General features: G+C 46.7%; 1 long non-coding RNA gene and 1 pseudogene across 1 annotated transcript; one reads left to right on the forward strand and one right to left on the reverse strand.

Moving 5' to 3' along the window:
• The first annotated feature begins 542 nt into the window (after positions 1-542).
• On the forward strand, positions 543-933 carry LOC107182462. The gene is made up of 2 exons (XR_001513178.1): positions 543-698; positions 898-933. It is a non-coding gene; the product is annotated as an uncharacterized LOC107182462 (long non-coding RNA).
• Positions 934-6709: 5776 nt separating this feature from the next.
• LOC102760907 lies at positions 6710-13732 on the reverse strand (annotated as a pseudogene).
• Between the last annotated feature and the right edge of the window lie 1789 nt (positions 13733-15521).

The following is a 15521-nucleotide window of genomic DNA, read 5'->3' on the forward strand; positions in this document are numbered from 1 at the left end:
AATTCAACATTCTGATGATGTAGAGAGCCAGGCCCATCTGGCTACTTGGTGAAGACTTCTTTATTACATTGGCTTGTCCTTCGCTGTCCCTAAAACACAGAGGAACTCAACCATATGTGAGGGTTGCGATTGAGAAAGAATCATACGTTTGCTGGGATATACTTTTTTGAGGTGCTTAGCTGGGGGAAGATAGGGTCTGGGGATTGCAATTTGTAGAAAAATCCCTGTATAGGCCGGTAAAGGGCTTTGTTGTTTCTTTCTGGAAATTGGCCTTCAAATGGGGCTATGTTTGACTTGCATATTATTTGAAGTAAATTTGAATTAAACGTAAACATTTAAAAGTTAGAAGAGTTTATGTTAAAAACTCTGGTTTTGAGCTCCTCTCAAAAATCAGAACATGGGCCCACATTCTGCAAGCATGTCGAACTTGTAGCCGGCGGTGAGTTTGACATGCTTGCTAGGGCAGTGGTTCCCAACCATTTTTAGGCCGTGCTCCACCTAAGCGTCTCTAAAATCCTGATGCTCCCCCCGTGACGTATAATTCTTATTATTTAAAAAGTGACCTCCTATTCACGTGGAGGAAGCCTAAAAGGTCATTAACTTGGTCTACACAAGCTACCAAAGAACATGGCATCCATGAAAGAGAAAAATGAAAGAACGAAAGGATAGTTGAAGTACTGAGGAAGAAATCACTAAGAGTTTGTTAAAAGATGATAATAATATGAAGTGTGTGACGTATAATTCTTATTATTTAAAAAATGACCTCCTATTCACGTGGAGGAAGCCTAAAAGGTCATTAACTTGGTCTACACAAGCTTCCAAAGAACATGGCATCCATGAAAGAGAAAAATGAAAGAACGAAAGGACAGTTGAAGTACTGAGGAAGAAATCACTAAGAGTTTGTTAAAAGATGATAATAATATGAAGTGATATGAAAAAAATAGCAAATAAAGTTTCAAAACATATAACAGAGAACTGAAATGCATAAATATGTCACAATATATATATTTATATGCTGTATATGAGACCCTTAGAACCATAAGAAATGCAAAAAATTCACTGTTAATAACTCATTCTCAAATTGCCCTTCTTAAAAATCAAATTGCCCCCGTGTGGGATGTGTGCCCCAGGTTGGGAACCACGGCTGTAGGTCAAGAATCAGCCGGAGGAGAGAAGCAGCGCCCCCTGTCGACAGAGCACAGGCTCTGCAGTTCCCACAGCCGCTGCCCCTCCTGACTGGGTTACACCTGTACTTCTCATTTTTGTTACGATTGGTCTTATAGACATTGGGGTTTGGGGGTCTTATGTTGGGGTCTAAGCTGAAAGATAAGCCAATTTGATTTTTATTACAGCTTTTAAAAAAATTAAAGAGTCATAAAGATTCAGTAGTTTCTCATCCCTTTTTGGCGTTGAGGAAACAGTCCAAGCAGGCGTTAATCACTTACCCGAGGCCACATGACAGGGCACAGCTGAGTGTCTTTCTCCTTGTGGACCGTGAGTGCAGCTTCTACTGCTCCTTTTGACTTGGCCAACAGGGAACTCAGAGCCACATTTTCAGATCCGGTTCAGTAACTGACCTTCTGGCCTATGTATCTTTATCCTACTTCCCATCCTGTTCTATTCCTGCCTTTACTTCTTATTCTAAGTTATTTTCCTCTAGTCCCAGTTTTTAATTTATATTTTATAATTTTGTATTACATATTTCTTGGAGTCTACTGTAGATTCTGTGTGGATGCATAAGTACGGGTTTTAGAAGTCCAAGAAGGGCCCAATTGCATGCTGGGTGAATTGCCATAGACTTTGTCCTCACCACTTGCCATATTCTCCCCCCCCCCACCCCCCCCAGCTTTTTACCAACCACAATGTATTTTGCTTTCCTGGCCCAGGCTGATGGCTTCAGCCTAGAGTGGCTATGACGGGTCAGTCTGGTGTCAGGAGGAGGTTGGCAGACTCTGTCCTCAGACAAGCTGCATGGGAGGATGTGGGGAAGGGGCAGCTTCGCTACCTGCCTGGCATCTGAGTCTTGGTTGCAGAAGGAATTCCAGGCTCTGCTGACTTCTCTTCTGTCTCCTGCAGGTCCACTGATACGGCCATTGCTATGGAGATCTGGAGAGAAAACTCCCAGCCGGCGTTTCTGGCTGGTTTGATTTTGAACATGTTCCCTCACATCCCCTCTCTCTCTCCTCACCTTACCCTTCCAGACCATGGTTTAAAAAAACCAAACCCCAAAAGTCAAAACAGAGGGGCCATTTTTATGTATTTTGGCTGTTTCAGGCCAGGGAAGGGAGCTCACAGTTTTTGAGCTCTTACTCTGCACAGCTAATGTGCTGTGTTCTTTGTGTGAGTGCTGCTTGTCTTTGATTTCAGAATAACCTAGAAATGGATTGCCAGACCCTGTATGCTCTGTTCCTGGCTGATTTCTCTAACTGCGTCTCCCTGCCTTGCTTCCTCCAGATGAACTGGCCTCCCTTCACCCCAGTTCTCTCCAGTCTCTCTCCCTTTCCCGGGCTGCTCTCTGTGCTGGGAAGGCTCATGCCTCCTGGTCTTTGCTTGGCTGGCTCCTTCACACCCCAGGTCTCAGCTGGGGTGTCCTTTGAGGCCTTCTCTGATGCTGAAGTAGACGAATCTCTTACACAACCTTCCTTATAGCACTCTTCAACACTTCCAATACTTTCTATATGATTTTTTAATATTTTTTTCATTATGCTGTAACTTCCATTGGAAGTTTCATGCAGGTGGAATCGTGTGTGTCTTATGTACTGTTGTATCCCCAAGTGTCTAGCACAGTGGTTCTCCACCTTGGCTGCACATTAGAATCACCTGGGAATCTTTTTAAAAGCCTGATTTCTGGGCCTCATCCTCTGGAAATTCTGTTGTGGCCCCACCCCATAACAAAGAAACAGAATTTCCGGAGGACGAGGCCCAGAAATCAGGATTTTAAAAAGATTCCCAGGTGATATAGAGCGTCGGCCTGCGGACTGAAGGGTCCCAGGTTCGATTCCGGTCGAGGGCATGTGCCTGGGTTGCGCGCACTTCCCCAGTGGGGGATATGCAGGAGGCAGCTGATCGATGTTTCTCTCTCATCGATGTTTCTAACTATCTCTATCTCTCTCCTTTCCTCTCTGTAAAAAATCAATAAAATATATTTAAAAAAAAATTTGTTGAGTGAACTGATGCAATCCCACGATTTGATTGTTATTGTTGTGATTATTACTAACAGCTACTGCTTATCAGGTGCTGACTTTGTGCCAGGTGTTGTGTTGACTTAAAATAAAAACAAAACTAGCCCTGACTGGTGTGGCTCAGTGGATGGAGCATCAGCCTGCGGACTGAAGGTCCCGGGTTCGATTCCAGTCAAGGGCATGTACCTTGGTTGCGGGCACATCCCTAGTAGGGGGGTTGTGCAGTTGGCAGCTGATCGATGTTTCTCTCTCATCGATGTTTCTAACTCTCTATCCCTCTCCCTTCCTCTCTGTAAAAAATCAATGAAATATATTTTTTAAAAAATCTCGCATCTTATTTAATTCCATAATGATCCTAGTGGGGTGCATTGTATTATCCCAGTTCCTCAGAAAGGGAAACTGAGGTTCAGGTCTTTGCTCACGGCCACCCAATCAGTTGGTGATAGAGCTGGGATTGGAACTCGGGTTTCTAATAGCAAGGCCGTGCTCCTTCCACTCTGCCACTGGGCTCCTCTCCAGAGCAGTCCTTGTGCTGCCAGGACTTACTGCTTGGCATCTCCCAAGGCATGTGAGTCCTGCGGGGAAGAAGGGCGGAAGGGAAGGGCTTGCCAGGTGGGGAGCCCCTCTAGGTGTCAGCTAAGAAGGAAGGCTGAAGAGGAGGTGGGGCAAGGGATCTTGCTTTCCATAGCTAGGCTGACAGGATGGGCTGGCTGGGAGCTGGGCTGTGGTTGGGTTCACATCATTTTCTTAGTCTGCCTGGCCGCCATAACAAGATACCACAGGCAGCATTGATGGCGCCCACTCTGGAGGCTGGGAGTCTGAGATCAGGGTGCCAGCGTGGTCAGGTTCCAGGGAGGGCTCGCTTCCTGGCTAGCAGAGGGCCGCCTTCTCGCTGTGTCCTCAGGGTTGGGAGAGATGGACAGGGAGGGAGGAGGGCCCCACCTTTATGACCGCATTTAACCTCAATTATCTCCTTAACAACCTTCCTCTGGAAACAATCACACTGAGGTTAGGGCTTCAGCATATGAATAAGGGTTGACACAATTCAGTCCATAGCAAGTCCCCAGAGAGCTTTGGGGAGCCCAGGATTTGGGGCCAGACAAGCATACCTTTAAACCCTGCCTGGCCCTGGCTGGTTTGGCCCAATTAGAACGTTGGCCTGAGGACCGAAGGGTCTTAGGTTCGATTCCCAGTCAAGGGCATGCACCTTAGGTGCAGGTTGGATCCTTGGCCCTGGTCAGGGTATGTATGGGAGGCAACCAATTGATGTGTCTCTTTCACATCGATGTTTCTCTCTCTCCTCCCTCCCTTCCCTCTCTCTAAAAATCAATGGGAGAAATGTCCTTGGGGTGAGTATAAAAACAAACAAACCAACAAAAACCCTGCCTGGTCCTTTCTTAGTTGTGGGACCCTGCTACCATAATCTGCCTGCTTCATAATACAATTATTTTTATTTGTATTAGTTATTGTCATTATTTTTATTCTCGAGCAGGCTGAATATAACTTTTCTCCCTCTTTTTCCCACCCTACCCTTGAGTTGTTTGGAAGTTATTTTTAAAAGTCTTTGAAATGTCCTTTCTGTATTTGGCCAAAGCAAAATGGAAATTGATGGCGTTGTCACACCGACGTCCCCCCCCCCCGCCCCCCTCCGGCTGCCAGGCTGGGGGAACCACTCAGGGAAAATGTGGAGGTTTCTGTTGAGGGCGGCTGGTTTGCTGTTGTGCGTACGTTTCCTGTGAGACCTGCTCAGCTCTCTTCTAAAGCAGGTTTTTTTTTCCCTTGTTCCTCCTTTTTTCCTTTCCTGCCAATGTCAGGTCCTCTGTGTCTCAGCTGGATTCAGAGATTCAGGCTGTAGGCATCAGACCCCAATCTGGCGCTTCCAGTGGAAAAGCCTTTCAGTGCCTTCCTTTTGACTTAGAGTAACATCCAAATTCTTTATCATGACCATGGATCCTGTCCCTTTCTCCTCCATCCCTCTGCTCCTCAAAGGCCCCCTCTCCCCTCCCTTAGCCCTAGTCTCAGGGCCTTTGCATGGGCTCTTCTCACTGCCTGGAACTGTGTTTCCCTTTGGTCATTGAAGTCTCCATTTATTGACATCTCTGCTCAAGTGTCACCTTCTTAAGAGCTCCTTCCCTGAACCCCAGTGGAAAATAACCGCCTTTTGCTATTCAGTCACAGTTGGGCATAACCTCAATTAGGGTTATCAGAGAAAAACTGGGGGCCCAGTTAAGTTTTAATTTTAGATAAGCATCAAATAATTTTTCTAGCATTGTATGGGACACACTTGTACTAAATGTTATTCATAGTGTAGCTGAATTTCAAATTTTAACGGAGTGCCCAGTATTTTATTTGCTAAGTCTGGCGGCTCTACCCTCTAGAACAGCGGTTCTCAACCTGTGGGCCGTGACCCCTTTGGGGTCGAACGACCCTTTCACAGGGGTCGCCTAAGACCATCGGAAAACACATATAATTACATATTGTTTTTGTGATTAATCACTATGCTTTAATTATGTTCAATTTGTAACAATGAAATTGGGGGTCACCACAACATGAGGAACTGTATTAAAGGGTAGCGGCATTAGGAAGGTTGAGAACCACTGCTCTAGAGATATGTGTCGAATGAATGAATGTGAAGTGCTTAGCACAGAGCCTGGCATACCATGGCGCTAAGTGGATATCAGCTATCATCATCATCTTCCTCCTTACCTAGTCACTTCTTGGAACTACAGTCTCCCTGCTCCCTTCCCCCTCCTTAGAGACAGGCGAGAATATGTTTTCTACCAGAGGAACATCACCTGGCTCCTTAGCAATAGCAGAAAATGTTCTCGCTGCAGCGTTGGGGCCTGACTGCAGTGGTGTTTGGCAGAGAAACACAGTGAGTTATCACAGAGCATTCCCTCCAGCGCTGGGTCATGCAAATATTTATTGCGAGCGTTAAATAATAAATGGAACAGCCTGCCCAATGGTAAATCTGTCATGTTTGGTTTCAGCCAGGAGTTGTGATGGCTCCGGAATTGCCGCCGGTTCTACTGCCTCCGCCTGCCCTCTGGAGGGGCAAGGCAAACAGCCCAGCTCTCCAGGGCGGAATCAGCAGGCTGATTAGACACCTGGAAGCCAGAGGGCGGCGGGGGATGCGCAGCCAGGCAGGGAAATTGGCAGGTAAGACCAGGCTGCGGCCCGGAACCCACGCTGATGAGATGCAGGGCAGGCCTCGGCTCCTGCAGTCACGCTGTCACCCCAGTTCTCAAGGGGCACTGTCTCGTTGTCCAGGTCTTGAGTTCTCTCTCAGTATTTCCCTCAGTGCTGATGTCAGCTTCACTCGGGCTCGCAGGCCAGAGCTGGTGGCTTTTCAAAGTGGAGTCAATATTCTGCCTCCTTTTCTAGGCTGAGTGGTGGGTGATGGGAGAGGAAGGAGCCTGTGTGTCAGACATTGAGAAGCAGTAATGTTTCTGTGGCCCCTGATGTGTAGAACTCAAACACGTGGGCTCTTGAGGTGTCAGATCTGACTTAGAATCCTGACTCTGTCCTTATAGCTGTGTGATCTTGGACAAGCCACTTAACCTCCGGGGCCCGAGTTTCTTGAGCTGCGAGGTGGGGGAACGATGGTCCCATCCACTAGGGTTGCCGTGAGGATTACTAGTAAATAAAATCATGTAGGTAAAGGGTTTAGCACAGTGTCTGAGACCTGGGGAGTGTTCATGATATGCCAGCTCTAATGGGTAATAATGGTCCAGAGAGGAAATGATCTTGCCCAGAACTACAGACAGGGCTGCTGGGTTCAACCATGCGGGTGTAGTCACATCCCGGGGTATGGGGTGAACAGGTGTTCTGGTCACACGGTTACCGAGTGATGGAATTAAGGCTTCAACCTGGGATTTGATGGTTTTCAAGATTATGCTTTCTTCTACCCCTCTCTCCTGTAGGATGGTGGGAAGTGTGGCCCCTGTGCCTGACCCCAGTCCTCATGGTCTGGGATTGGTGGTGTGTGCACAGTGGTGAGGGGTAGAGTTGGAACCTAGCTAGTGTCAGGCTGCGGAATAAGAGGATGTGCTTGGCTTCGAATCACTGAGAACCCAAGTGGAAGCGGCTTATACAGTCGTGGTAGCCATTGTTTTACAGAGGGTGGCCTTGTGGTTAGTTCCTTCAGTGGCTTAGTTCTGTAATGGTGAATCCAGTTTCTTTTCACCTGTCTGCTCTTTTTGTCACTTGTAGCAGGTGGCGCCTTAGATCCCTCAGCCATCCTGACACTGTGGCTTAGACCTTTGGTTCTCAGTGGGATCCCCGGACCAGCATCATCAGCATCACCTGGGAACTTGTTATAAATATCAATTACATTCTTGGACCCCACCCTAGACCTACTGAGTCAGAAACTCTTTGGTAGGGCCCACAATCTGTCTTTTCATTTTTAAGTGTCACAAATAAGTTTACCTAAAATTAGCTAGTTACATGTATTTTAAAAGTTTCAGAACCTCTGTCTGCCAGCGTCCGTAAACTAGAATAGGTTGGCATGGAACCTGCGGTCCAACTGAAGAGCATCAAGTGATCGTCTGGGTACTTGCTGACACATTTCTCTTGTCACCAAGACAGTCACGAACAAAACACATCTCTTGCCTGGGTGAGTGGGAAGAATCCCCTTTTACAAGAGCTCCTTAAAGCATCTATGAAGGAGAGCTGGTAAAATCCAGCACTTCTGCAACTGAATATAATTCCCCACTCTTCTCTTCTTGATTTAATTTCTGTGGCTCATGAAGACTTATTTCAGTCTTGTTGAGCTCGGGACCAAACGCATGTCTGAGGTTTCACAAACTTGTAAAGTCTGAACAGTGGCCTTTTTGCTTCTGGCAGCATTCAAATTAGCATCTGGAAGGGGGCATAGCCAGGGTTGGAAGGTGTATGCCAGGATTCATGGCAGCATTTTCACTTCACTTCAAATAAAGGAGCTATGATACTGGAGAAGCAGAAGCTATGCTGTGCTGGGATGTCTTTCGCATCGGGTGGGAGAAACATGTCACTCACTCATTGCAGTTAGTGGAGCTGCTCTGTTTGGTATTGCAGGGCAGGAGGTGGTCTCCTCTGTTGTGTCCTGAGGCTTTTCATTGAATTATTTAAAAAAATATTCTTACTGATTTCAGACAGGAATGGAGAAAGAAATAGAGACATCAATGATGAGAGAGAATCATTGATCAGATGCCTTTTGCATAGCCCACACTGGGGACCGGGCCCACAACCTGGGCATGTGCCCTTGGCCAGAATTGAATCCAGGCCCCTGCAGTCCACAGGCCAACGCTCTATCCACTGAGCCAAACCGGGTAGGGCTGGACCCCTGTTTCTTGAAGACTGCCATCACCAATGCTCGAGAACATCTTGAAGCAAGCACAGGTGACAGCTTCAACAATGTCAGAGACTGCTGTAGACAGAGCGGTAACATCTATACATGGGTCTCTTCTAGGTGACCTCCACTGAGCCAGTGCACAAGCTGTGAGGAAGCACGTGAGTTTGGATAAATGATCGGAGAGTTCTAGGGTAAAATGATGGTTCTGTTTCCCATCTTCCCAGAAGTCCTATTACTGTGTCCCCAATAATCATAGGAAAGTCAGGTGTCTGCTTAATAGCCAAAAATTTGAGTAGTTCTACTTCCATGTGTTTTTCTGAATCTTTCTTTATGGTTTTAAAAGTTGTTTGGCTCCTAACTGGTTTGGCTCAGTGGATAGAGCGTCGGCCTGCGGACTCAAGAGTCCCAGGTTCGATTCCGGTCAAGGGCATGTACCTGGGTTGCGGGCACATCCCCGGTGGGGAGTGTGCAGGAGGCCGCTGATCGGTGTTTCTCTCTCATCGATGTTTCTGACTCTCTATCCCTCTCCCTTCCTCTCTGTGAAAAATCAATAAAATATATTTATAAAAAAAAGTTGTTTGGATGCTGGAGTCTCTAGCTGGATACTTGCTTCAGTTTTTCTTCTCCTTAAAATTCTCTTTGATGGCTCTGAGTTCTGGGGTCCAAGTCCATACCCCCGTGAGGTTTCCCAGTTTACACACTAACGCACAGCCTGAGTGCATGGACTGTGCCTTTGCTTGCATTTTCCAAGCGTATCTGCTGGTGATGGCACTTCATACTTGTTTGGAATCACAGTTAGAAATTTTCCATGTAGCATAAACAGATGTCCCCCTTAATACCAGAGCTGACTGCTGGTCCCTTGTGGTAATTCTTTTGAAACCTGTGGTGTTCGAAATTTTGTGTTCCATATGGAGAGGCATTCCTTAGAAGCTGGTAGTGGTGATCCCAGGACCGCTACCCGGTCTTGGTCCAGGATGCCGAGCGCAACACCATTTTGAGCCTTCCCAGACACTACTGTCTTGAGCAACAGTGATCTCACTCCCCTCTGATTTTGATGATTTTTCTGGGTCACTCGAATATATTGGTATCAAGATTTCATATATGTATCCATCAGAGCTTAATGACGTCGAAGAGGTGAATTTCAGACACACAGATGCAGTAAAACTCTGTTAACAGATCTTCTTCTTGTTTAAGTCAGAGTGTGTATTTGCTTAAGGCACGTGAGTTAAACATTTGTACATAAAGTAATTCCCATGTTTTCCAGTAATAAAGATTAAAACAGGATGCCTAGGTACCATGACAGACCATGTCAACTTAATCACTGCTTCCTCAGGATGACAGTTTCAGTTTTCTGCTGGGGCTCTGCAAGCAAGGCCTCTAACCCACACACGGCCCCTTCCCTGGATGGCACCAAGGGCCCATCCTTCGTGTTGAATGTGTCTGTACCTCACCTGACAGCGTAGCTTTAAATACTTAATCCAGGTTTTCATCTTCGTTATTCCATAATCTCAAAACCTTGTTGTCCTGAACAACAGTATACTCTCCGGTTTAGAAGTTGCACACAGCTGGGCGTGTATCATTTGACCTTGTTTTACTGACCAGCTAGCTGCCCAATGGTTTCTGCTCAGAAACCCAGCAACATTAAGATAACACACACTATTCACAGAGTCAATTTCTGACTATAAAAGCAACTAAATTTACAACTAAAATGATAGTCTTCAACACATTTCCTACATTAACAAAAAGACAAATACTGTATGATTCCACTTAAGACAGAGCAGAATGGTGGCTGCCAGGGGCTGGGGGTGTGGGGAGGCCCTGTTTCAGTACGTGCAAAGTTTCAGTTCTGCCAATGCAAGGAGTTCTGGGGATGGATGGTGGTGATGGCTGCCCAACACGGTGACTGTACTTAGTATCCCGAACTGTAACCTTTAAAAAGACGGTTAAAATAGTAAGTGTTATGTTATGTGTATCCTACACCAATTACAGATATAAGAACTTTAAAAAAATAGTTAAAATGAAAACATAAACAATAGTATGTTTGAATAATGGATTCCATTGTGCCTTTGAACAGGGTGAGAAATTAAGTAAGCCGAGCTGGGATCACGCCCGTGCACATCCTCCACTGTGCTCCTATGCAGGGCTTGCAAAATGTAACTCCATTCGGCAGCCCAGGTGAAAACCAAGTGTCGTCAGAAGAGTCAAAGCAAGCAAACAGCATAGGGGACTTTTGGCACCCTGTCCCCAAAACTTCAGAGGTGATTGATTATCTAGCTTCTTAAAGAAACAAGAAACTATATTCCGTAGCCCACAAAAAGAATTCCCCTCTACCCCACCACCAGAAATAAAGCTGCCTAAAAGGTGACTTCAGCTTTGGGCTTGGGGCAGGTAGATTTCCCGGGACTGCACTCTAGGGTTTACAGCACGAAGTTGGCAACAGATGATTCTTAATCAAGATCCCCATTAAGATACCAAGAAAATGAAAAACCCAACAAAACCCCACAAAACTTTTCCCCAAGGGAAGAAGTGTATGGACACAGGGATAAACCAGTCCCCACCATGTCAGCCGTCCTCTCTCGTCCAAGCAGTCTCCCTTCAGATCCTTCAGTGGGCAGCTGAGCTGATAGAGATCCCAGGAGGGATCTTGGCAGGTCTGTCTCCGAGGTCTGAAGCAGAAGCACATGTTTCCTTTTCTTTCCGAGTCTGGCCCACGTGCACTTAGACGCTCTGTGCCTACAATTTGGAAATACGCCTCTCTCTCCAGGAAAGCAACCAAGTCACATTCCAGACCTCATTCAGGGAGCTGAGAAGCCATACCGGCTTTCCAAATAGCTCGCTTGCTGCTCACCCCTCTTTTTCTGAGGCTGCGAGAAACCCCAGGCCCCTACTTTGCCCTCAGCAATGGGGAGACAGCAGTGGGGTACTCCTGTCCCATCGCCCTCACCTCAGAGAGCTCGAGTGTCCTGCTGCTGTCCTTGGCTGAAAGCTGGGCTGTTCTGTCTCTCTGCTCCATGCGTAGAAGTCTGTCAGGCCCAACATCTGAGGGTATTGCAGACGACGTGAATTCCTCCTCCAGGACTGCCTGCCATCTGGGCAAACCTGTGAACCCCCACGCTCCCTCCCACAGGCTTCCTGCTTTGTCTCTCCACTATCTGTATTTGAATACAGCCTCCGTATAATTCTGGTGGACACTAGACCAGGGACTTTTACCTGTGAGCAGCCAGATAGTAAATGTTTTAGCCTTGTAGCCATTCCGTCTCTGTAGCAGCTACTGAACTCTGCTGTTCAGTGTGGAAGCAGCCACAGGTAATATGTAAATGAAGGAGAGAGATTTGAAATTCATATAATGTCAAATGTTTGGAAACACTGTTATTATACTTTTGATCTTTCTAACCACTTAAAACATGTAAGAGCCATTTTCCTGGGCCGCACAAAAGCAGGTGGTGGTCCGGGTTTTGCCAGCACCATGGTTTGCCAATCCTGGTTACGATGGACAAGATTCATCCTTGTAACTGGGAAGGGCCCAGCTTCCCTTGCAACAGAAAGAGCCCCAATTCCTTAAAAAATTGAGATCTAGTTTACAAAGACAAAGGGGCACGTTGCTGTTGTATGTCACCTGCAGCGTTTGTTACAGCAAGCTCCCAACTTCTGGTCAGCAGAACCATTCTTGCCAAGAATCAACTCACTCAGTGTCTTGCTTTTAGAGTCTAGACTGTTTTATTTCTTTGGCAGCTTTTTCATCTTTCCACTGAAGACAGTCTTCATTGTCCTGGAAAATCTTGACATAATCTGTTCTGATACCCGAAACTCCAGCTATTAATCCCTGGTGGCATCAGAGCCTGGGAAGGTAACGGTACATGTGTCCAGGACAGTCTTTCAAGTTCCTGCACTTCCTTTGTGAGCCTCTGAGATGGAGTTCCCTACTGCTGTTTTGTAGACTGGGTAACTGAGCAATGGAGCATCAAAAAGGTTAGAGACACAGTGTCTAGAGCTACAGTGCAGCTTCCCAGTTCTGTGATTTTTCTGCCAGTTCTCTGGGCTACTCCCTGGAGGGTTGACAATTCTGTCGTCTGGCTGTTAATTTGAGACCCAGCTCTAGCCCTCTGTAAATAAGATGATAGTTAGAAAAAGGGAATTCTTTGTTGTTTTCATCTCTCTGAGGAATAGAGAGTTGAAGTCTCTGCAGTTTGACATGAGCCAAACTGAATTGTTTCCTCCCAGAATCCACATGTTGAAGCCCTAACCCCTAGTGTGAGGGTATTTGGAGATGGGAGTGATTAGATTTAGATGAGGTCATGAAGGTGTGGGGCCCTATGATGGGATTAGTGTCCTTATAAGAGACCTCTGGTCTCTCTGCCATGTGTGGACTGCCGGCCTCCAGGATCTCTGTTGTTTATGCCCCCCACTCTCTGGTACTTTGATGTGGCAGCACAAGATGACTAAGAGCATGGGGCCTGGGCCTGGCCTGTCAGGAGTATCAGATTGCTCAGAATGAAGGATGAAAGGTGAAAGCTTAAAAGCTTCTCAGTTTGGTGCTCTCCACCCATTATCACTGCTAGTACCTTTAGTTCAGAATGTGGGTACACCTTGTGTGGAATTGAGAGGATTGGAATTCATAGAAGCTGTAGTAAAAATAGCATCATAGATCATCACTGTCTTTTTAGAACTTGCTGTAATTATTGCTGAAGCTACAGGAAACCATGGTTTAAGCAGATAGGGGGTATTTTCTTCCTATAGCAAGACATGTGGAAGTGGTGGCATTGGGGTTGTTTTTGTGGCCCTGGTTAGCATCCCTGAGATTCACCAGGCCTCCATCTCAGGCTGGTCTCATGCTGCCTGGTATGGCTCTAGCCTCATCTGACAAGGTCTAAAGGCAGGTCTGGGGGGTGACGGGCATGTGGGAGTTCAGACAGTTTCTCCTTGTATTAGTTTTCCAAATCACTCCAAAATGTAGCAGTTTAAAACAACAAACATTTGCTCTCTGTGGCCAGGAATTCAGGTGTCCCTCAGCTGTGTGTTTCTGGATCAGGATGTCTCCTGAGGTTTCAGTCAGGACGTTGGCCAGGGCTGCAGTCATCTGAAGGCTTGACTGGGGCTTGGGGACCTGCTCCAAGGTAGATCCCACACATGCCATCAAGTTGGTGGTGTCAGCTGGGGCCTCTTCTCCATATGGGACTCTCCACAGAGCTGCTTTAGTGTCCTCACAACCTGTCACCATGGTCCCCAGAGGGTGTGATCCGAGAGCACAGGAGGAAGCCACAGTGCCTCTCATGCTCTGATCCTGGAAGTCACACATTTTCACTTCTGCTGTGCCCTGTTCATTACAGATGAGTCACATTTAGTTCACATTCTAGAGGAAGGGAATGAGGCTCCACAGTTTGATGGAAAGAGTATCGAAGAATTTGTGCACAGATTTTAAAATCACTGCACTCTTTAACAATCCCTCCCTTCCCCCCCCATCTTTTTAGTCAGAGAGGAAGATCTTTTCCAGAGGGCTCCCTCCCTTACATCTCATTGGCTAGTCCTGGGTCCTATCTTCCCCCAAACCAAGGCACTGAGCCAACTTTCCTGAGATCAGAATCCTTGAACAGAACTGGGGTTCTGTTAGTAAGAAGAACTGGGGTGGGGAGGATGGCTTTGGATGGCTATTGACAGTGTCTGCCACAGTACTTTACGTATTTGATCTTTAGTTCTCCTAATAACCTTGTAAAAGTATGATCGTTACCCATAATTTGCAAATACAGAAACGATGGTTGAGGGAAGTAATTCCACTGAGGTCATACAGCAAATAGGGTGGGAGGACCAGGCCCATCTAGCTCCGAGCCACATCCTCTCCACTGTCCCATCATAATGGTGCTCTAGTGGGAGGTGGGATTTCGATGCCCAGGGGACACTTGGCAATGTTTTGAGGTATTTTTGGTTGTCACAACTGAGTGGAGTGGGGAGAGTCCAGGGATGCCCTTGAACATCCTGTGATGCATAGGACAGCTCCACAGCAGAGAATTATTTGACCCAAAATTTCAATGGTGTTAAGGTGTCAAGGTTGAGAGTCCCTATATTAGAACAAGTACTTGGAGGGAAGGGATCATGTTATTTTAGTCACTTCTGAATCCTCTGTGCTAAGCCTGGTCCTGACACATTGTAAGTGTCCACATTGTGAGACTCAATGAATGCTGACTGAGTAGATGAGCAAACTTGCCACACAGAATTCCGGAATCCAGGAGGCATAGACGTGGAGAAGAAGTGCAGGATCGTGGCAGGGTAGGAAGTCACGTTCCGCTCCCAATGGACTCCTCCAAGCCCCCAGCTTCCTTCAGTCTCCGGAGAACTGGTGGGGACGTTGGTCCAACACAGACTATGTTATCCACTTGCCAGAGGGGGCTGACTGATGGATGGTAGTCAAGGTTGGTCACCTGTTTATCTCTCAGATCCTGGAAATAGAGGGACCAAATAAAGAAACACTTCTCTGAATCTGCCCATTTTTAAATGGACTAACTACCCAGGAGGAAACAGTAATTTATATCTTCCCTCCCTTCCCTTCTTGCTCTCTCTCTGTAGGCAGTTGCTGGTGCTTCAGGGCAAAGATAATGAAATTTCCTTCTTGTGTCAAAACTCCTTTTCCCAGGAGTCAGAGCCCCAGCATCAGCCAGGGTGGAAGACCTGGGTTCTGGGAGCCTGAGTCGGAGACGCAGGGTGTGCACGCAAGTTCAGCTTCCTGGAACAGGCTGGGCTGGCAGTGATTGATAATTACCTTGCCACTGACATTTCATTGCCTGCCAGCTCTTCATTGGATGTTTCTGTATCATGTCAGGATATGAGAAAAAGCAATAGTCTGTAATGGATAGGCAAGACCAGTTTTTTCTAGACGTCAGTTTTTACAGTAAAGATAGAGCCTTGAATTTACTCTAAATGTGTCTCTGGTTTGGCACCACCAGCAGCATGTGTATCATATCCTCACAAAACTCAGAGATTATTGTGTCCGTTTTGCAGTTGAAATGGGCTCAGAG

Source organism: Myotis davidii, unplaced genomic scaffold, assembly GCF_000327345.1.
Source record: "Myotis davidii unplaced genomic scaffold, ASM32734v1 scaffold1115, whole genome shotgun sequence".
NCBI classification, from domain to species: Eukaryota; Metazoa; Chordata; class Mammalia; order Chiroptera; family Vespertilionidae; genus Myotis; species Myotis davidii.